Genomic DNA, 23,248 nt, shown 5'->3' on the forward strand with positions numbered 1-23,248 from the left:
AAGACTCCCAGTGTTTAGCAGCATAATCTTGAGGTCATTTTTAGATGGAGTTTTTATGTTGGGAATTTTGTCCTTGAGACACTGCCTAAAAAAGGCAATATGGGGGTGGCAAGAGCGTTAGCCAGTAGCTGAAATCCCAGGGATGACAGTTGAAGACCATCTCTTGCAAACCATTGAGAGCAATCATTTTCTGTTTGTACTGAGGCATCATCCTAGGTGAAGGTAAAATGCTGCTTAAGGCTAGGGACACACCAGTCTGAGACACATAGTCCGAGAGCTCAGTCATGTCTCATTTCATATAGTCCAGAGAGGTGCAGCTCAAGTCATTCACACCAACATGGACTATAACAGAGTCATAACAGCACCTGTTGTTGAGAGACTTGAGTGCACGTGTGATGTGACGTATCCTGGCACCTCACAGACAGCTGACCATGACCGTCTCCATATCCAGCCTGGTGAGAGGGACATATTTGTGTCTCACGATGGAATCACATATGATTAATATGTTTGGTTTTGTGTTTTTTGCCTAAAGGCTTGACAGGTGAGACACTGGTGCATGAGCTATTATGTGTACTGTGTTCTGCAGAGGAAGTATTATGTGTAGCTTGCTTGTCTTTGTGTTTGGGAGGTGTCTGGTGTTTAGGTATGTTTCTGGTGAGGACCTCTCCATATGTAGGTATGTGCAATGCGGGTTTGGGTAGAGTAGGAGGTGAGGTCTGCTTGCTGACAACCCACTCATTGTCATATGTATTGACTGGTGTGTGAGAGAGCATGGATTCAAGGTTGTTAATATAGTTGCATCTCTCACTTGTTGAGTTTGTATAGTCTAGGAGTAGAGGGTTATCGGTGAACATGAGGCAGTTGCTACACTGCCTCAGGATGCCCATGTCAACCAAGCTGGCTGGAGAAACTGTGAGATATTGTATGTCCATAGTGTTAGGTAAATTTATATGGTCAGGAAAAGAAGTCACACTTAGGAATGGCTAGTATGCGAGAGGTGTGATGGTACCTCTGAGGCTAGGCTTAGTGTTCCACCTGACTGTAGAGCAGGGCAGCGAAAAACCTCTGGAGGACCACAAGCAAAGTGCTAGAGGAAAATTTAATGAGTAAAATGTTTGCATCTATAACCACCAACGGTAATCACCGCTATGCAGCAGTGTACAATGGTGTGTTACATGCAAGCAAGTGCAAATGCAGGGCTTAAATAAAACAAAAAAAATCCTTTTAACTCAAACTAGCCTGTGGAAACAGTAAAATTAGACAATTCCAACAAGCAGTGAAGGAATAAGCTCTACAGAAGAATATACCGTTAATCTGAATGACACAACTGACTAGTAAATATTTTCCCTGCTATTATAACATTGGAAAAGTTTCTGTATTAGGGTTACATTTTGTTCAGTCAGATGGAATGGTAGATAAGCAATAATTGAGTTCCATATCTGTCATTTAATTGAGTTCCATATTTGTCATTTAAGGCATATCATATTTTTTTTTATTTTATATTTATTCATTTGTTAGCCATATAAGCAAGCTGGTCTAAGGAAATTTTTTAGACACAAACTGTGCACATGGCAGATAAATTTCTTTTAGTGCATATAAAAAAACAGTTTGGAAGGTATGTTTGAAATTACAGAGAATATGAAACAAAAGAACAGCTGTAAGGTAATTTGTTTCATGTAATAGAACTTTGGAATCCCCAAAATGCATTCACTGAAAAATATGGCTAAAAAAGTTTTTAAGCATTTTTGCAGGGGAGGCAAGCCCCTTTGCATTCCCCCGATGCTGGGGGCAAGCTCCAACACCCCTATACTTTTTTGCAAACGCCATGGTAACACCTTGAAGAAGGGAGAAATGTCTCTGGAAAGGGCATCACTGCTGGTAGAACTCACCAACAGTGATTTCCTATGGAGGAACTCTGATCATTGGAAGGTTTCATAGATTCTTAGAGTGTTACTAGGCTACCAACCTGGGTGGCCTTTATTTGCCTAGCCAGGTTTTTCAAAATAATAATGATGTCCTGTATCCAAATAGGACATTGATGGCCAGGCATTTATAAGCTACCTCTGTCCATAAGGGGATGTGGGTGCTAGGCCTGGTGTAAGTTTCCTGCTCCTCATCCACTGGTCTAGATTGCACTTAAACTGGGTAATCGGTGAACTCAGCTTCACATGGAAGGGAAGCCTGTTCCCCAGGACGAGCACTCTCTGGGACACATATCTGTCTCTACAGCATGTTTTGTTTAAGTCACAAACAAAATTCAGGTCCTTAGACTTTGTATTTCTGATACTCTTTGATTTACAAATATGTAGAAGATTCATAAGTGTGGGGTTTGAGGATGCCTTGTAAGCCAGGCATAGCTCACCCTTCAGCAATCCATAGGAGACTGAGTAGAAGGAAAGATCTTTACAGTTTGTTACGTCTTGAATTCTTTTTGTTAGGAACCTCTGAGGTCACTCTAGTTGCTGCATATGCCTGGTCAGGTATATACCAAAGGGAGTATTGTACTCTGTGATTGGTCGGATAAGGGAGGAGTAAAGTGAGATAATGACCTCTTTGGACCTAAATGCCATGCCCTTACTTATAAGATGCGCAACATAAAAGGACTTCCTCACCACTGTGGTCAGATGGTGTTGAAGGTAAGGCTACTGTCTACATGTGCCCTCCAGATCCCTGACCACTGTGTCAACTCTTAGGGGTGTATTATCAACCTTGTAATTATATGGGATGGTTGACTTCCCAAAGGGTACAATTAAGCATTTCTTAGCATTGAGTTTAAAACCATGGCTTTGGCACTATTTGTTAGTCAGAGATAGACCTTCTTGAGTCGACAATAACCCCCAGCTTGCAATCATCTGCAAACTTAGTCAGCCATAAACCTTCAGCATTTGCTCCCATTTTAGAGAAATACATGTCAAAAAGGAGTGGGCCCAGTACCGAGCCCTGGGGGGACACAGCCAGTCACTAGGTTCTTGGTGGAGGTGGCCTCACCTATTCTGACTTCCTGAGTGCTATCAGTGAGCCAGTTGACTATCCAGTGAGTAATAAAAGGGTTTATACCTAAATTATTGAGCTTGCCTATAATGTCTGATTGGATTATTGTATCAAAAGCCTTGGCCAGGTCGTGGTAAGCTGTGTGCACAGTCTTACCTTCATCCATTGCTTTGGCGACCCTCTCAAAAAAGTCCATCAGATTTAATAGGCATGACCTTAATTTAACAAAGCCAAACTGTCATAGGTCCAGTGTTTGTAGGTTACCTATGTCCTCATTTATCATACCCATGATGATTCTTTGCATGGCCTTACGTATGAGGCTGGTAAGACATATGGGCCTGTAGTTACCAGGATCAGTGGTCGGACGTTATTTGTGTAGGAGAATGACTGTAGCCATGTTCTATTCCTTGGGCACAAAACCTGACTGAAGGCTCCAGCTGAAAAGCGATTCAAGTGGACCAGAGAGGTCATGTTTCATGCTATTTATTAAACATTCTGCGATGTTATCGGGACCCATTGACGCAGTGATTTTGGCTTTGAAAAGTACATTGATGACATGTTCCCTTGTAATAGTTGGGGAGATTGTGTTATGTGGTACTTCCTTTGGAATATTTGGAGGGGGGAGTGGGGGAAGGGAGGGAGGAAAGAGTGGTTGGACCTCCGGCAACTGAAGCTCAAGAGTTCAATCTTCATCTCCCAGAAGGGTAATGCATAGTACATCTTACAGCGCAGACAAATGTGAGATGCATAACACAGACTGTTATATACAAAATTTATATAATTTTTACAAATACATATATGCAACAATAGTGGAAATGAAAGCTTCATGGGAATTTAAATGTAATAAGCTAATTTGTATTGGTCAGGAAGGCAAAGCATCTGCCACTGTGATATTGCATGAAAATTGCTGTGTGTCAACTGAGATGAGGTATTACAGTGCAAAGTTAAATAAGATAAATGTACTAGTGACATGCTCTAGTTCAGCTGATTGTATAAATTCAGTTTGTGCATTATGCTTAGAAATTCTCATGAAATTATATTCATATTTGGATGTACAAAGTATGCACATCATTTGTCTTTGCCAGGAAGGCAAAGGGTCTGCCACTTTGAAAAAAAAATCTGCTTCAGTTTCTACAAAAAATGTTGTCATTTTATTCCATGTTTCAGTATTTGCTTGACCTTTTTGCTTGCAGTATCTCACATTTCTTCTTCCTTCTCATTTTAATTGCTTTTCTCATGACACTTGACTAGGAGGAGGCCAACTGTATGCTAATGTGGCATTGTGGTTGATAGATAAAAAGTGTGCTGTTTACTTAGCAACACTGCTATTTTTAAAGAATGTAGTTGATCTGATTTCTTTGTCTTTAATATAATTTGGGGTCCTTTTGTTTCTGTGGTAATTCAGTTATCTTAATACGCTCCCATCTTACTTTAAGATTCCTTTAACACCCCCCTCCAGTCAGCACACAACTTTGTTCTTTCTGTCTGACAAACTATTTAGTCAGGAATTCAGTGGAAGTGGAGCCTTGTGTTTTCTCACACACAAAATGTCTGATGACTTATCCGCTCCAAGCCCATAATACAGCCACAGTGCTCTGGCTAAAGCTAAATTCCTACTTCCTGCATAGATAACATAATTTGCCAAGTGAGTATAGCCTTTATTTGTAGATTTTAGTAAAATCGTTGCCAGCCAAAGTGATACTGTCTAAATGTTTTTACTTCAAGATAATGTTATTTTTGATACCAGTTGTTAAATTAAACTGTAATTAAGCAAAATCCACATTCTTTTTATTTTGACCAATAAATTTGTTATTTAAATGGTGTATTTTTGAATATATATATATATATATATATATATATATATATATATATATATATATATATATATATATATATAGGGTCTCTATCACTTCGACTAAATGGCAGAAGTTCTAACACCATATGTTCGAACTTCTAACCCTGAAGTGCAAAACCATCAAAGCCTTAGAACAGCGATTTTTTTTCCCCAGGGAAAAAAAAAAATCACTGTTCCAAGAAAACACACACACAACACAAGCACACGAAAATAAATAATCCACACATATGTTGTGTCTTTCGGCTTTTCCCGGTTAGGGGTCGCCACAGTGGAACTCCGGTCCGCTAATGATTGGCAGTTGATTTTTACGTGCTGAGTTGCCGGCCCTAACACACAACCTTCAACGAAGGTACGCCCATTCACGTATGTCTCCACTGTAGACGCTCTAGCTGAGAATCGAACGGGACAACGTCTAGCTGTGAGGCGACAACGCTACCGCAGCACCACCACAGCGGATAAATAATCCACACATATACACTTCACAAAACCCTACTTCTAACCCTACACTAAACCATACATACACTACTATCTATCCACTTACCTTAACCCAAACCCTAACCCTAAGGTCCGTCACTATTGCACACTCACCTCATCCGTGCCCTAACCCTAACTCACCTAACCCATGCCCTAACCCTAAAGTTTGTCACTATCACACACTCACCTCACCTGCGCCCTAACCCTAACTCACCTAGCCCGCGCCCTAATCCTAATGTCCACACAATCGCACACTTACCTGAACTCGACCCATAACTTTCCACCACAGTGCTGAAAATAGTGAAGCCACAGAAATGGCCAACCGAATTCTTTCCCTAGGAAGAAATTCGGTGTTTTGCAGCTTTGCTATTTTCAGCGTTCGCTGTTTTGGGTTCGATATTAGAACATTCAATGTTTTCAAACTTTGATGTTCTAATAAAGATTGTCCCTGGGATTCATGAAGCTTGCGCCAGGCGCAGGCGTAGCATAGGTGGTATAACGCCAAACATGGCCGTCGAACGATTCAGGTACGATCCAATTCCATGTGCACTACCGGTGTACGCCAGATCTGCGCAGCCCTCGGCTTAGATATGCTAATCACCCCATGCACAGTGCCGCACCATGCAAATGAAGGTACATAGCAATTCATGAAGTGGTGCAGGCGTAGCGTAAGCCCACAGAAATGTAAACCAAAAAACATGGTTTACATTTTTCCAAACAGAACATCGGAGTTATGAAAGTGGACCAGACTCATATATTACAAAGTTAACATATGCCAATGGCTAAATATACAGCCAATGGCATAAGGAAAGATGCACAACACATAAAAAACAACATTTAATGTCATGTGCACAGTAACGCAAAGTACAACCGCAGGGCATGTGTATGCAAATGGAACACAAAGAAAATATATACAAATGTCATAAAATCGCAATGTAATACAAATCATGATTTCACCATAATACTCAGTGGTATGCATGGTACACCACAATCAAGCTGCAAAGGTTGCTAAGGGTCTGTGACAGTGTTCAGTGCGGTAACTAGGAATTAGTAGTCAATGCCATGCAAATGAGGCAGGTAATAGTGAATCGCAAATGTCCCACCGGACTAAGGATGTACCATACGGCGCAGTGCTACAAAACTGAGGAGTGGCTTAGAAGTATACATGACATCAGCAGTAGGGTGTGCCACCATAGCTGTAAGCACATTGGAGCAATGCAAATCTGGCCTGGTCGTTGCTAAGCAAAGCTGCAGGACAGGGGTGGGGAGGTAGGTTTAGCATTGTTTAGCTGAAAGCACATATGGTGCCCGAAAGCGCATGTGTATGGGGAGGAAAACGTGCCAGAAACCCAGTAGAAAATAAGGAAATGCCGCAGTAGGGTAACTGGAGTACAACTGAGCAATTAACACCTATTAACTCACAGCAGGCAACTGATGGCAGCTGACAAGTGTGCTTGCAGAAACCTGCAAAACAGGATAGGGGAGGTGTCGGATTGCAAAGAAAAGAGAACTGTCATAGCAGAGCAAAGCAAACCTGCAGTAGACCGGCCATAGAACACATTATGCAAGATAAGCCAGGTGTAAGAAAGTACAAATGAAAGCAGGCTGCTGGATGCATGCCAGAAAATGGGAGGTGAAACGTGAAGAAATGTAAAGGGAAGGGCAAGAGGTAATTCACGGCAGCCAAATGTAATTCAACACCAAAGGCACCACAATAGTAGTTCCTGTCGTAAAACACATAAGATACCTTGTAGCTACGATCGTACATACACACCCTATGACATCATCGGTGTTCACAGCACAATAGAATAAAGCGTGAAAGCACCCCACACATACCTGTGTATTCCCAAACACTGCACCATAGGTGTAAATATACGGGGAACTTTTACAATGTACATGTTGGGAGCTGCCATAGATGTGATTCATCACCATGTGTTAGAGACTGACGGTGTTGTGGAGGATGATGCTGACAACCAACGCAGGCCCCGGAGGAGGAGAAGAGTGTTCAGACCAAGGGTAACCTACCAGGGGCTACATGATCTGGAGATTGTAGAGCGTTACAGGGTGGACAGGGACATCTTACAGCAAATAGTTGAGCTATGCCGGCCACGCCTGAGATCCAGAAACAACAGAGGGGAACCCATCCCAGTGGACACGAAGGTATGTGTAAGCTTGCGAATACTAGCCACAGGTACCTTTCAAAGGCCAACTGGAGATATAATGGGGATCTCACAGGCATCAGCATCCAGGATACTATGCCAGTTCCTGGATGCCATGATACCACATGCCAATGAGCATATATACTTCCCCCAAACTCAGGAAGAGTTGTCCAGCAATATGCGTCTCTTCCACCATGTGGCACACTACTCGGAGGTACTGGGTGCTATAGACTGCATGCATGTACATATCAAGTCACCACCCGGTGAGCATGGTAGGTGCTACATAAATCGCAAGGGATACCACTCCATCAACTGCCAGGTCGTGTGCAATGCCCAAGGCATTATCATGGATGTGTGTGCTGGCAGCCCTGGAAGTTACCACGACTCACACATCTGGTATGCCTCACAGTTGTATCAGGTATTTGTCAATGGGGACATCCCTCAAGGCCACCTTGTGGGGGATGCTGGCTATGCATTGGAGCCGTGGATGATGACTCCCATCAGAAATGCACACACACCCATGCAAGAACGCCATAATGAGGCACATGCACAAACCAGAATCATCATAGAGCGTGTGTTCAGGATGCTGAAATCATGGCTCCATTGCTTGGACATATCTGGTGGAGCCTTGCAGTACTCTGCACGTATGTGTGCCCACATCCTCATAGTATGTGCCATGCTACATGATATGATCATGCGGAAACAGCTGCAGCAGGGACAAAATGGTGAAGGCCCTCACAGCCCACTGCAATTGCCAAGGCCATCACAGGCACAGAGGGATTCAGACCACGAACACCCTGTGCCAGCCCCAGTAGGCAGATGGAGGCATGCCCAATATGCCTATGCCTTAGCAAAGAGGGAACGTATAGCACATACTCTGACAGTGTAGGCCCCTCCACCTGCACACACAGTAAAATGGATGGCACACACACACACACGACCACCTGTAAATTGTAATGTATAGGTGGCCTACTGTGTGAATCCTACATAGGCATCCCTCAACCATTGTACACACAACAGCTATTGGAACAAGGAATGTCAACACCTGAACAGTACACACACCTATCAGCATATGTTGGTACTGTGTGTATAGGTTCCTAGGTACTTCTGTAGGTACACGCCCGCTTGTCAGAGGCCATTCATCAAACGAGGCAAACAGTGTCTGCTGTCGCCACCACATCGAGTAACCAACTGTCGCTTAGTGGAGCAGAGCCAATTGTGGGATCCATGTGTGTAATCACTGTTCCCCGCACACTCTGCGTGGATTCCCTGGTGCGTTAATGAGGGGCTCCATATAATGTAATCATGGATGTAGTGGCAAAGCATGGGGTGTACCCATGACAGGTTTCTGTCACCCCAGCATGCTCCACCTACGGTTGTGTGAAGGTGTAGCACATTATAGTGTGTGGCTCACTGTGACATACATACCCAGTGCTGGAGCACATCCATTAAACATCACTTGGACATACCATTAATAGGTCTCATCCATATGTAAACTAACTGAGTTATCCATTTGATCGCAGTATGGAGTAACAGCTGTAGTACAGTCCACATACAAAACGCCATAACACGTGTACAAATCCCAGATGCCAAAGTGGTAAATGCAGTAACTGTTGTGCATGTTCCCAGTCCCACATCCTGCAAGGGATGTAATGTAATCCCGAAGGCACGAATAATGCATGTTGGATGCAGGTCATCAGATCATGTTTAGCACATGTTAGCGGGAATATGCATTGCCCAGTGCTGGTAAGCGTCGTTTAAATATGACTATATGGATATGCGCGAAACAGGGCTAAGCTTCTCTGAATATCGAACAGATCACGGTCAATGATGTCCAGAAAAGGGGAAACCAGCATTATTCACCCCTGTACTAATAGCGCCTGCTCTGAAGGGTAAAATGACCACTGCCAGGAGTAGAACACGCAATCATGTACACAATCACCTAACACTAAGCTACTCAAGATGTACCAACGGCAGGTGTGTAATGTGACAGGTTCAAACACAAATGTGCGGAGTCCAGGTAACAGTATACACTGACATTTACACAATGAAAGGTGTATTCTGCCTGCCACTCTCTCTGTCATATATATATATATATATTTATATATCTATATATATATATATATATATATATATATATATATATATATATATATATATACATATACATATACATAATAGAGATAGAAAGGGTGATAGAGAGATATATGTTGATATATACAGATTCACCTATATCTGCAAATATGTAGATAGGTCAACGACATGTACACAACAATGGAGGTACAAATAAATAGGATACAGCCAACTATGGAATGTGTCACATACCGACACGTGGAATCACTAGGCTGAAACACCGAAAGAACACAGTACCGGAACACTAGAACCGCATGTAATATTATCACGATATTGAGGGACATTTAGTTATCGCTGCCAGTGTTGTGGTCCACGTAGGTACTGTGTTCAACTGTGTTTGTGATTGCCGTAGTCTGTGTATGTGTGTGTTGAGGGTGCCGTGTGCATTTCTCTGGGACTGTAATATGTGTGTGTGTGTTTGCATCATGTGTCGGTTAGTGCTAACTCGGAGGTAGATCATTACAGTAGGTGTGGTTATAGCTGGCCGTAGGCATACGGTTACTACCTGTCCCACTTTAAGAGGGACAGCCCCTCCCTGGGCAGTTGTGTCCTGACAAAAAATATTAAAAAGCGCAAATGTCTGAGATTGTAGGACATAATTATGTCCCATATATTATGTAATAGTTGCATTAAATAGTTATGCCTGTATCTAAAAAACGTAAATGTTACATGAAACATGATAAGTAGCTAAAGTGCTACAAGAATAAGTATGTATTCAGGATAAAAGTATGTGCTATCCTGTGTACTGACCGTGGGTATGTGTTGGCCTGTAAACACCAATGTGTGTCCTGCAAATGTCCCACTATGGCCATTTGAAAAGGTGGCAACCCATGCCAAAGAGATTCAGTCACCAACACAACTGCAATGAGTGCAAATATTTGTGACAGAAATACACAGGACAGCTGTCATTTAGTAACATTCCTTTACATATCACTGTATTTCCGGAGGTATGGAAGTATCAACATCACCTGCATACTATATAGAAACCAATTAACAATGACCCAATGTATAAGCCCGTAACAACCATAGTTTCAGTCTACTAACTGATAGGTCTTCAATTAGGGAAGGAGCCCACACACACATATGGAATAAGTAGAAATGCAGTCCCCACAAACCTGCATATGCTATGTACACCCACCTACATCTCCCACACATGAAACAATAGCAATACAGAGTGTAATAACATCACAAACATCCACTCACTCAATTAAATCTGCAGAAGTGTTAACATACCTTGTGAGTGACACATTTGTAATGGCGCCGTGTGAAATTATAGCTGTTGTATAATGGAACAGACGGCGATGTTACAGGTTTTGTTTGCAATCGTCCCTTATCAGATGGTTGAGATGACAGGTACACTCACATGTAGAACCACATATTCTAGCCGTCACACACAATCCACGGGGGACATGAATCCAAAATATCCATGTCTCTACAAATAGCAGTTGCAATTCCACACAACAAAACACATACAGGCCGTCTCCCCGAAGGTAGGGCAAAAGGGCAACGCCCAAGTGGAGAATTCAATTATACCCCACTGTTGCCGTGTAATTGGTGAATGGTGTAGCTGCACAGCTGATGTGCATGTAATAATTTACTCAGGAACACCAATTGATGGCAGGAAACTACATGTTACAGGTATCGACGTATATAAGGATAACTTGCCAGACATTCAAACCATATGCTCATACCATAGAACCGTTTAAACAGTAAAGATGTCAGAGAGATATTTACAAAAGTTTGGAACGCTAACAAGGTATGTAGAACACTCAGTATGTTAGTGTATGTATAGCCTGTTTTGTATTAATTAAAAGTGTCCGCAATGCATAAACTGGGAAAAGGTATTATGTAGTGATGTCTTGCTGAGCATAGTAATACTTGTAGAAATTGTGTGTCCTGCTGTGGGCCACAAGGTAAACATCACAGACACCACAAGGGATGCTACATGAGGGCTTTAAACAGAACAATTCCACACCACCTGCCATCAGTGGTAGGGTATGTCCAACAAGTACGTGCCATAGCAGGGGATAGTTTATGTTGATATACTGTCACAGTAGGCATGTGTATGGGCATATAACGACAATAACATGTCTAAGGTGGTCCTGCTGTGCAAGTATGCTTTGCATTATGGGATAATATGTAAAATATGTGTAATGTACAGTATTGTAGGTAGATATGTCAGATATTCTACACAGCATAACAGTTATATCATGAAAACAAAAGGTATTGTCTATTGGCATGTACAATACACAATAAAAGGATACATATGGCTTGTAGTCACAGGACAATGTAACAGCATGATAGCTAATCAAAATGGAAGAGCTACTCAACCATGCACAAAGGACATGTAATAGCTTCACAGGTTCATTGTGAGGTACTATGCTGTCTGGCAAGTCTATGTGTAAGCCCAACTACAGTGTTTACACTGGCAGCACCTCTCTAGGGTAGTGTCCTGTCTGTGAACAGCAGAGCCATGTGTTTCCTGCACTTCTGCACAGTACAGCCACTGCAGTGATCCCTGGCGTACATGTGTGTCTCCCATCCACCAAGTGAGGTATCTCATAAACAGTACTACTGAGTGTCCCTGCGTGATGTACATAGGAATCATGTTCCAAAGCATGGTGAGTGTCTGGTTTGTGAATGTAACCCTCAAGCACATCCCACTCATCGTTGCGTTTGTGCACATATCCATGAGCATGTTGCTCTCAGTGTCTTTTGCTTATGCCGCTTATGTGGAGTATATCCATGAATATTGTTGTGGACATGGGCCCTGTATGTTCAGCAGAGGTCAACCCTGAGTATGCAGTATGCAAATGTGTACAGTCATGGTGTCCGTAGTTCTGCCACATACGTCAACCTTCAGAGCTCAATAATCCTTATGGTGTGTTAATGTTGTGGTATGTAAAGCCATTGCTGTTCTGTAAGGTATACCCTAAACGGGGTGTTGTACCCTTGAATGTGTGTATACGTCAGGAGTTTAGAGGTACAATGGGTGCCTTTGTTCCAGCTACAAACCCAGTACAGATAAGAATGGCCATGTAGAAGGATATCCACTCCACATTGGCAAAATGGTTATCAAAGGAGTGGGTGCTACATACGTGTGTACTAAGATCCCGTATAATGTCACATGTATGTAGGGGACTACCACCTATGTGATAGTCAGTGGGTGAGTGGTGTAATCCAAAGGGGATGTTCATGCACCATGTGTCATGCAGCTTGAGGCTATGTTATCGACATCAGGTATCTGTCACAGTGACACCCTTATGGAAGGAGTCTCTATCAGCTGGTGGATCAATCATGGTGCCTTGTATGCAGTTGTCTGGAAACCTAGTCAGGGAAAGTCCCTCTGTGCTAGCCTGTACTTCAGGGAAGCATATACCGAACATGAGGGGCCCTATGACTGAGGACTGTGGTATGCCAAGTTTAACTGAAATACAGTAGGTACTACGGTATGCTACCCTCATTGTGTGGGTCTTGTCCGTGAGCCACTTTGCATAACATCCTGAGACGTAGGGGTCGATGTGCAGGTGGATGTGTATGTTGTCAATACCAGAATGGAGAACGGTGCTGAAAGCCAATGAGAGGACAATGTAGGCTGTGTGGACCCCCTTACCATCATCAACTACCCTGGTAACTGTATCAAAGGAGTCCACCAGGTGTAGGAGCCATGGTCTGGCCCTAACAAGTCCAATCTGGGTGACATCAAAGGTCTGGAGCCCACCATTGTCTCTGTGAATGACTTCCATGATGATGTGCCCCATAGCCTTGCAGAACAGTCCAGTCAGGCATATAGGGCAATAGTCCCTCTGGTTCATTGTGGCGCCACCTGTGTGGAGTGTGATAACTGTTGCTGTGTGCCATTCAGGGGTCACAATGTCTGATACAAGGCTCTTAGTGAATCTGGTGGCCAAGTGGGGAGACATGTCATTCTGAGGTTTGTGTAAATCACAGCCTGAGATGTTGGATGGTCACATGGAGTCTGTGTTCCAGGCCTTAGAAAGTACAGGCTGGAACTGTGTAGTTGTGACCGCAGGGACCTTGCAATGTTCCTGCATGGATTATGGCCCTGTAGGGAGTGAGAGGGTGTAAAGTTAGCATTGAACCCATCCGCCAGGATGTTGCCAACATCACTCGGTTCTGTAATGTTCCTGAGTAACCTTCGTATGTCAGAGCAGATGTGGGTGTTGCCATTGACTACTGACATACCTCCATAATGCTTTGTGGTACACCCTGGAATGTGTCGCAGTAATGTTTATGTAGCTAGGTTTGGAGGATGTGATGAGGGATCCCGGAGTCTTACTGAGGCTGACCAGTGAGTTACCCCACCCATGGGATTGTACTCCACTTTGCAACAGCCTCCACCTTTTGTTGTACATTATGTCCATGGAACTGGACCCCCAGAGTGGCGTCCGTTATCTGGTGGGTGCCATCATGGTTCTGTTTGGAATAGCATGATCCATGCAGTCATGTAAGTGCTAATGAGGTGCACTGGGGTATGTTTCAGCGTTTGTATGTGCATTGTCCATCTGCACAGGTGTCATGACGTTTACTACTGCTGTCATAAGACGTCTGTAGTAGGCGTTGTACTAATCTTGTACTGTGTATGCCTTGAAGGGTGTGGTGCCGGGATGTGGATAACAAGGGTGATTAGCATATGTTCGGAAACTACCAATGAGGGGATAAGCCCAGGTGCGGAACACCAGTGACATGTTGGTAATGTTCATGTCTAGGATATTGTTGGTCTTGGTAGTGGTGTGTATGGGTTGATCCAGCCGAGTGGAGGTTATGAATCCCGGACAGCGTTGGCCTAATGTGTCAGTACATGAGTAGCTATCCCAGTTAAGTGTGGGGTAGTGTCAGTCGCACATCAGTAGTACCTGTTTGAACCCTACTGTCCAGTACACCAAGAAATGAGGGCCGGTAACCATGGGGTATGTTGTTGAATCCGTAGCATGTTACAATGTGTATAGCAGTTCTGGCCACAGTTAGTTGCACGTGGATCACCTCTGATGCATTGTGCTAAGTAACAAGCCAGGAGGTGTATACAGCATAGTGAAATATGGACACACCTCAGCCGTGGGTGTTCCGGTCCAGGTAACATGACTGAAAGGTGTGGTCTGCATATAACCTGTCAGTGCAGGTGTGCTCTGCAGAGCCTAGAGGCAGGTCCCAGTCACTGCAGAGATATTGAAGTGGTCCATTATAAGGAGTGCCTTGCCTGCGTGCATCAGAGATGATGTCAAGCATTGAGTCACATGACCCCATGTTTTGCTTGCCTGTTTCTATTCTGGTGGTGAATGTTATTGGAAACTGTGCAAGACAGGCAGTATAGGAGCAGCAAGAGCCTTACATGTTATCTGCACTCCCAGGGCTGACAGGTGCAGGTCATCTGTGCCAAAGCATCGTGTTTTGCTGACCATGTCATTCAAAGCGGACAGATACTGGATGCCTGTGGAATGATAGCAGAAGCATAGGCAACTGTTGAAGTGAAACAGTCAGTCATTGTACAGTGGTATCTAGTCTGGATGAATGCAGAATGCTCCCCAGGGCTTGGCCGATACCTTCTGGGCTACAAGACCGGAGAGCTATTGCTTGTCCCTGCACATGTAGTCTGGGAAGTTACATCTCAGGGCAGTCACACTAACATGGAGAATGACAGTCAAATTGTACCTGGTGAGGTGTGGCATGGGTGCTTAGGTTATGTTGCAGAACCAGTTACCCGACAGCTAGATGTGGCGACTATCGCCTTGTGTAGTGAACAGACGGTGATGTTACAGGTTTTGTTTGCAATAGTCCCTTATCAGATGGTTGAGATGACAGGTACACTCATATGTAGAACCACATATTCTAGCCATCACACACAATCCACGGGGGACATGAATCCAAAATATCCATGTCTCTACAAATAGCAGTTGCAATTCCACACAACAAAATACATATAGGCCATCTCCCCGAAGGTAGGGCAAAAGGGCAACGCCCAAGTGGAGAATTCAATTATACCCCACTGTTGCCATGCAATTGGCGAATGGTGTAGCTGCACAGCTGATGTGCATGTAATAATTTACTCAGGAACACCAACTGATGGCAGGAAACTACATGTTACAGGTATCGACGTATATAAGGATGACTTGCCAGACATTCAAACCATATGCTCATACCATAGAACCGTTTAAACAGTAAAGATGTCAGAGAGATATTTACGAAAGTTCGGAACGCTAACAAGGTATGTAGAACACTCAGTATGTTAGTGTATGTATAGCCTGTTTTGTATTAATTAAAAGTGTCCGCAATGCATAAACTGGGAAAAGGTATTATGTAGTGATGTCTTGCTGAGCATAGTAATACTTGTAGAAATTGTGTGTCCTGCTGTGGGCCACAAGGTAAACATCACAGACACCACAAGGGATGCTACATGAGGGCTTTAAACAGAACAATTCCACACCACCTGCCGTCAGTGGTAGGGTATGTCCAGCAAGTATGTGCCATAGCAGGGGATAGTTTATGTTGATATACTGTCACAGTAGGCATGTGTATGGGCATATAACGACAATAACATGTCTAAGGTGGTCCTGCTGTGCAAGTATGCTTTGCATTATGGGATAATATGTAAAATATGTGTAATGTACAGTATTGTAGGTAGATATGTCAGATATTCTACACAGCATAACAGTTATATCATGAAAACAAAAGGTATTGTCTATTGGCATGTACAATACACAATAAAAGGATACATATGGCTTGTAGTCACAGGACAATGTAACAGCATGATAGCTAATCAAAATGGAAGAGCTACTCAACCATGCACAAAGGACATGTAATAGCTTCACAGGTTCATTGTGAGGTACTATGCTGTCTGGCAAGTCTATGTGTAAGCCCAACTACAGTGTTTACACTGGCGGCACCTCTCTAGGGTAGTGTCCTGTCTGTGAACAGCAGAGCCATGTGTTATTCTGCACAGTACAGCCACTGCAGTGATCCCTGGTGTACATGTGTGTCTCCCATCCACCAAGTGAGGTTTCTCATAAACAGTACTACTGAGTGTCCCTGCCTGATGTACATAGGAATCATGTTCCAAAGCATGGTGAGTGTCTGGTTTGGGAATGTAACCCTCAAGCACATCCCACTCATCATTGCGTTTGTGCACATATCCATGAGCATGTTGCTCTCAGTGTCTTTTGCTTATGCCGCTTATGTGGAGTATATCCATGAATATTGTTGTGGACATGGGCACTGTATGTTCAGCAGAGGTCACCCCTGAGTATGCAGTATGCAAATGTGTACAGTCGTGGTGTCCGTAGTTCTGCCACATACGTCAACCTTCAGAGCTCAATAATCCTCATGGTGTGTTAATGTTGTGGTATGTAAAGCCATTCCTGTTCTGTAAGGTATACCCTAAATGGGATGTTGTACCCTTGAATGTGTGTATACGTCAGGAGTTTAGAGGTACAATGGGTGCCTTTGTTCCAGCTACAAACCCAGTACAGATAAGTGGCCATGTAGAAGGATATCCACGCCACATTGGCAATATGGTTATCAAAGGAGTGTGCTATGCAGTGTACTAAGATCCCATACAATGTCACATGTATGTAGGGGACTACCACCTATGTGATAGTCAGTGGGTGATGGTGTAAGGGGGATGTTCATGCACCTTGTGTCATGCAGCTTGAGGCCATGTTATTGACATCAGGTATCTGTCACAGTGACACCCTTATGGAGGAGTCTGTATCAGCTGGTGGATCAATCATGGCCTTGTATGCAGTTGTCTGGAAACCTAGTCAGGAAAGTCCCTCTGTGCTAGCCTGTACCTCAGGGAAGCATATACCGAACATGAGGGCCCTATGACTGAGGACTGTGGTATGCCAAGTGTAACTGAAATACAGTAGGTACTATATGCTACCCTCATTGTGTGTGTCCTGTCCGTGAGCCACTTTGCATAACATCTCGAGATGTAGGGGTCGATGTGCAGGTGGATGTGTATGTTGTCAATACCAGAATGGAGAATGGTGCTGAAAGCTAATGAGAGGACAGGGTAGGCTATGTGGACCCCCATCATCAACTACCCTGGTAACTGTATCAAAGGAGTCCACCAGGTGTAGGAGCCATGGTCTGGCCCTAACAAATCCAACCTGGGTGGCATCAAAGGTCTGCAGCCCACCAAAGTATCCGTGAATGACTTCCATGATGATGTGCCCCATAGCCTTGCAGAACAGTCCAGTCAGGCGTATGGGGTAATAGTCCCTCTGGTTCATTATAGCGCCACCTGTGTGGAGTGTGATAACTGTTACCGTGTGCCATTCAGGGGCCACAATGTCTGATACAAGGCTATTAGTGAATCTGGTGGCCAAGTGGGGAGCCATGTCATTCTGAGGTTTGTGTAAATCGCAGCCTGGGATGTTGGATGGTCACATGTTGTCTGTGTTCCAGGCCTTATAGACAGGCTGGAACTGTGTAGTTGTGACCAGGGACCTTGCAATGTTCCTGCATGGATTATGGCCCTGTAGGGAGTGAGAGGGTGTAAAGTTAGCATTGAACCCATCTGCCAGGATGTTGCCAACATCACCGGTTCTGTAATGTTCCTGAGTAACCGCCGTGTATGTCAGAGCAGATGTGGGTATTGCCATTGACTACTGACATACCTCCATAATGCTTTGTGGTACACCCTGGAATGTGTCAGTAATGTTTACATAGCTAGGTTTGGAGGATGTGATAAGGGATCCCGGTCCCTACTGAGGCTGACCAGTGAGCTACCCCACCCATGGGATTGTACTCCACTTTGCAACAGCCTCCACCTTTGTTGTACATTATGTCCATGGAACTGGACCCCAGAGTGGCGTCCGTTATCTGGTGGGTGCCATCATGGTTCTGTTTGGAATAGCATGATCCATGCAGTCATGTAAGTGCTAATGAAGTGCACTGGGGTATGTTTCAGCATTTGTATGTGCATTGTCCATCTGCACGGTGTCATGACGTTTACTACTGCTGTCATAAGACGTCTGTACTAGGCGTTGTACTAATCTTGTACTGTGTATGCCATGAAGGGTGTGGTGCGTGGATGTGGATAACAAGGGAGACTAGCATATGATCGGAAACTACCAACGAGGGAATAGCCACAAGTGTGGAACACCAGTGACATGTTGGTAATGTCCATGTCTAGGATATTGTTGGTCTTGGTGGTGTGTATGGGTTGAACCAGCCAAGTGGAAGTTATGAATCCCGGACAGCGTTGGCCTAATGTGTCGGTACATGAGTAGCTATCCCAGTTAAGTGTGGGGTAGTGTCAGTCGCACATTAGCAGTACCCGTCTGAACCCTAGTGTACAGTACACCAAGAAATGAGGGCCGGTAACCGTAGTGTATGTTGTTGAATCTGTAGCATGTTACAATGTGTATAGCAGTTCTGGCCACAGTTAGTTGCACGTGGATCACCTCTGATGCATTGTGCTAAGTAACCAGCCAGGAGGTGTGTACAACATAGTGAAATATGGGAACACCTCAGCCGTGGGTGTTCCGGTCCAGGTAACATGACTGAAAGGTGTGGCCTGCGTATAACCTGTCAGTGCAGGTGTGCTCTGTGGAGCCTAGAGGCAGGTCCCAGTCACTGCAGAGTAATTCTACTGGTCCATTATAAGGAGTGCCTTGCCTGTGCGTCAGAGATTATGTCAAGCATTGAGTCACATGACCCCATGTTTTGCTTGCCTGTTTCCGTTCTGGTGGCGAATGTTATTGGAAACTGTGCAAGACAGGCAGTATAGGAGCAGCAAGAGCCTTACATGTTATCTGTACTCCCAGGGCTGACAGGTGCAGGTCATCTGTGCCAAAGCATCGTGTTTGTTTGTCATTCAAAGCGGACAGATACTGATGCCTGTGGAATGACAGCAGAAGCATAGGCAACTGTTGAAGTGAAACAGTCAGTGTACAGTGGTATCAGTCTGGATGAATGCAGAATGCTCCCCAGGGCTTGGCCATACCTTCTGGGCTACAGACCAGAGAGCTATTGCATGTCCCTGCACATGTAGTCTGTAAAGTTACATCTCAGGGCAGTCACACTAACATGGAGAATGACAGTCAAATTGTACCTGGTGAGGTGTGGCATGGGTGCATAGGTTATGTTGCAGAACCAGTTACCCGACAGCCAGATGTGACTATCGCCTTGTGTAGCCTGCTGAGTGGACATCAGTGTGACCCTACAGAGTCACCTATGACTGGTGTGTTGTATGTTATAACACCCTATTGGCTGTATTTGATGGGCACACATGAGTCTGTGGGCTATAAGTTTGTTGTTGTGTTTGGTGATGGGGCTGGTGCCTATGGAGAGGTTCTGCAAATGTTGTACTCATACTATGTGTGGCCTGTGGTGGTGGAGATCTTGTGAGACTATGTGATGAGTGGGTGTGTTGCAAATGTTACACTCCCCACATGAATGTCAGGTTCAGTCTGGGGTTGGTGAGAGCATTACCGCAGCAGGGCTACATATGTGCATCTCCCACAGGCTGTAGTGTCGTATGTTGGGAGGTGAGCATTGACTGTGTACATGAGACAGTTGCTCTATTGCCACATGTTCGCCATATTCATCATATAGACAGGCAATAGCACATCAGTTGACATGCCTGTATATTCAACCATGTCTCACAAGATATGTGAGTTACGTGTGTACAACAGCTGTTGTACTGTAAGCAAGCTGGAAATATAAGGACAGACAGTGTACATGTAAGAAATGAGTTGGAATGGGTGCTATAGTAATTAGTAGCTCATGAAGTGCTCACACGTTCTGAACAAGTGCTGAGCATGAATATGCAATACAGATAGGGTGTTGGATAATATCAACCCACTGCAACACAAGTAGAGCGACGGTGTAATTGGAGGCACTGCAATACCCTGCTGAGTATGGTCTACAAGTCTATGAACGCTTTATCAGCGTAGATGTTAGCGGTACAGAAGTAGATTGGCCAATGCGGATGATTTCACACTGCATAGCATACCTACGACAGGTCATGGACATCATCATGATATAAGTGTTTCCAGCTACACTGGTATACTAGATGTACCTTTGTATGTCACAGGAGTGTTCTACCAGTGACTGTTGACCCAGAATCAACACTACAAAGGTGTCAGAGTGACATGTGCATATCACCAGTGGCTACAGTAAGGGTTAATGTTTTTGTACTCCCCTCATTGCTTAGCCCATGCCACAGACAAATGGGAGGCATCTGTGTATGTAAGGATAGCCAGATAAGCCATGACCTAGGAGACAATAGCTGTCTCAATTGCACAATCGACAGCTGATAATAACGTGTCACCACTAAGTGGTGAATAACCCTGTACCATTATACCACCACGACGGTCAACATTATGGACACTGTGTAAGGGATGGTGCGCTGTGCAGTTCACCTCCCCTGAGTTGGTGACATCTCGAGCCTATTAGGTAGTCATTGACACCCATGTCATGACAGGGTGCCATCCATAAAACATAAGTCGTGGACAGGCATACTCAGCACTTCGGGTACGACCAATATCCGGATCGCCATCACCTTTAGAGGTGATGACCATGGTGGATGGGCGTTACCAGCCTTCTAATCTCACCTCCACTAGAAGCATGCTGTTTCTTACCTTAAAACATGTGCTACGCACCTTGATGTTGGACATGCCCCATCCAACACATATCCTGATCTGAAAGACATCGTGTGGACATCCACCCGTCCTACTACAGAGATCACCACGCTTATGCAGATCATGTTACCCTTACATGTTACATGCTCCTGCCATACCACATGCAACCTGTCTATCAAAACTGCACATTTCATCTCTGTCATACAGCAGTGCTGACTGCGGTAGATATGTTATTAACTGTCTGGATCATTAATGTGGCGCTGATGCACCTCACGGTGGCAAAATGGCTGTCCAGATGCAGCTAGGAAACCTTGCGTACATGCTGTAGTTGATGATAACCATCCTGCGAATGATGTCCGGCTAGCCATTGTCCCATGTCTGTCACATGCGACACAGGTGATCACATGGCAGGATGCTGAACTGCTGTACAGTGCCGTGTAGATGTATTATGGCAAAACATACGTATAAGGGTTCCGTCTTGTTATGTGTGCATTGTCACTGCTCTACATGTCCGTGGGTGATGTATGTGTTGATATGTGAACATATACACAGCATCAAGGTAACAGCATTACTGAGGAGACATCAGGCATGTGCTGATAGGTAAGAACTTACCAGTACAGGCAAACAATTGTACCCACATCAAAAACAGCATTCACATGAGTACAGGAACAATATAATGAGTGACACACATATATAGTATTGATATCCAATGATACCTGCTTGGTGTTGACCAATGACACATAAACATGTCAGTCGTGTCAGTGTCACCGATGATTTACACAAAAGATGCTTGTGCAGATGTGCTAGATTCAACCACAGAAAAATGCTTGTGTGCAGCTATATCTCTGTACATTTCTGTGATATAGTGACCTGTCACCATCATTATGTCTTCGAATAATTGCTCATTCACCTGCCAGCATCGCCACCAGGAGGATGATAATGCATCCTGTACCTCCATGAGAACTATGGTATTGTTCAGCCATGTGCCACAGCATGCGCAGCGAATTGACAACGTGTAGCCGGGACGCGGGGTTGGCCAGTGGCGGGTGGCCACTGCTGCACCACCAGCAGGTGCTGAACACTCCATGGACTTGATCACGACATGCAAAACAGCGTGCACCACTGCAATCGCCAGGAACAAGGTGGAATAGGTGGTGGGCGCAAGCAGCCCTCACACCCACTGAAATACTGGCAGCCACAGGGGACACCCTCAGAACCAGCATCCTGAAACATAGCAGCCATTGTACAGGTGGTGTCTTCAACTAATGAGCCTGGAGTTGCCTGGTAGTCGCACTACTGCACCTTCTTCCAGCTGTTATATCCCATTTAGTTGCATGTGTCTTTGTGCAATAGCAATACTTAACATCGTATGCAAGTATATTTTACACACATGCTGCATACATTGTCTACCCTGTGTGCATGCACACATGTACATACTATATACTTAATATTACAGGCGAGAATGTGTTAACATGCACGGTACACCACCAATAATTTGTCATACAGTCATAGTAATGTTCAAACTACTGTGTCACCCTACTTCTGAGTACCTCTGGCGTCGCTGAACATCAATCCATTGCAGGGTGAGACTGTCATCAGTATCAGCGACATGTTAATATATATCTAGTAGCCGTAAATGACCAGTTAACACATGTACACATGATGCTTATGGTCCAATCACGATATGAGTTGCATTTCCCATCATTACGCTATAGCTGCCATGTGCAATATACAAGCAATGAAACACCGACATGAAACCACATAGTATCTGTCATTGCTACATGTGTGGACAGCAGTGCACCTGGCAATTGAGTGGTGTTCAATGTGAGCATATGTATATACATTGGAACAACACATGTGTGGTACCTAACAGTACCACACAGTGAGCTGGAACAGGCAACCCACGAGTCACCATTGTGCCTTAATAACTCCTGTAATAGAATTTTTGTGTAATATACATCAACATGTCCCAGACAGCATGATGTTTTAACACCATATTGTCACACTATCCCACAACACATACCACACAC

This window comes from Protopterus annectens, chromosome 3.part0 (genome assembly GCF_019279795.1).
Source record: "Protopterus annectens isolate FY-2018-M chromosome 3.part0, PAN1.0, whole genome shotgun sequence".
NCBI lineage: Eukaryota > Metazoa > Chordata > Ceratodontiformes > Protopteridae > Protopterus > Protopterus annectens.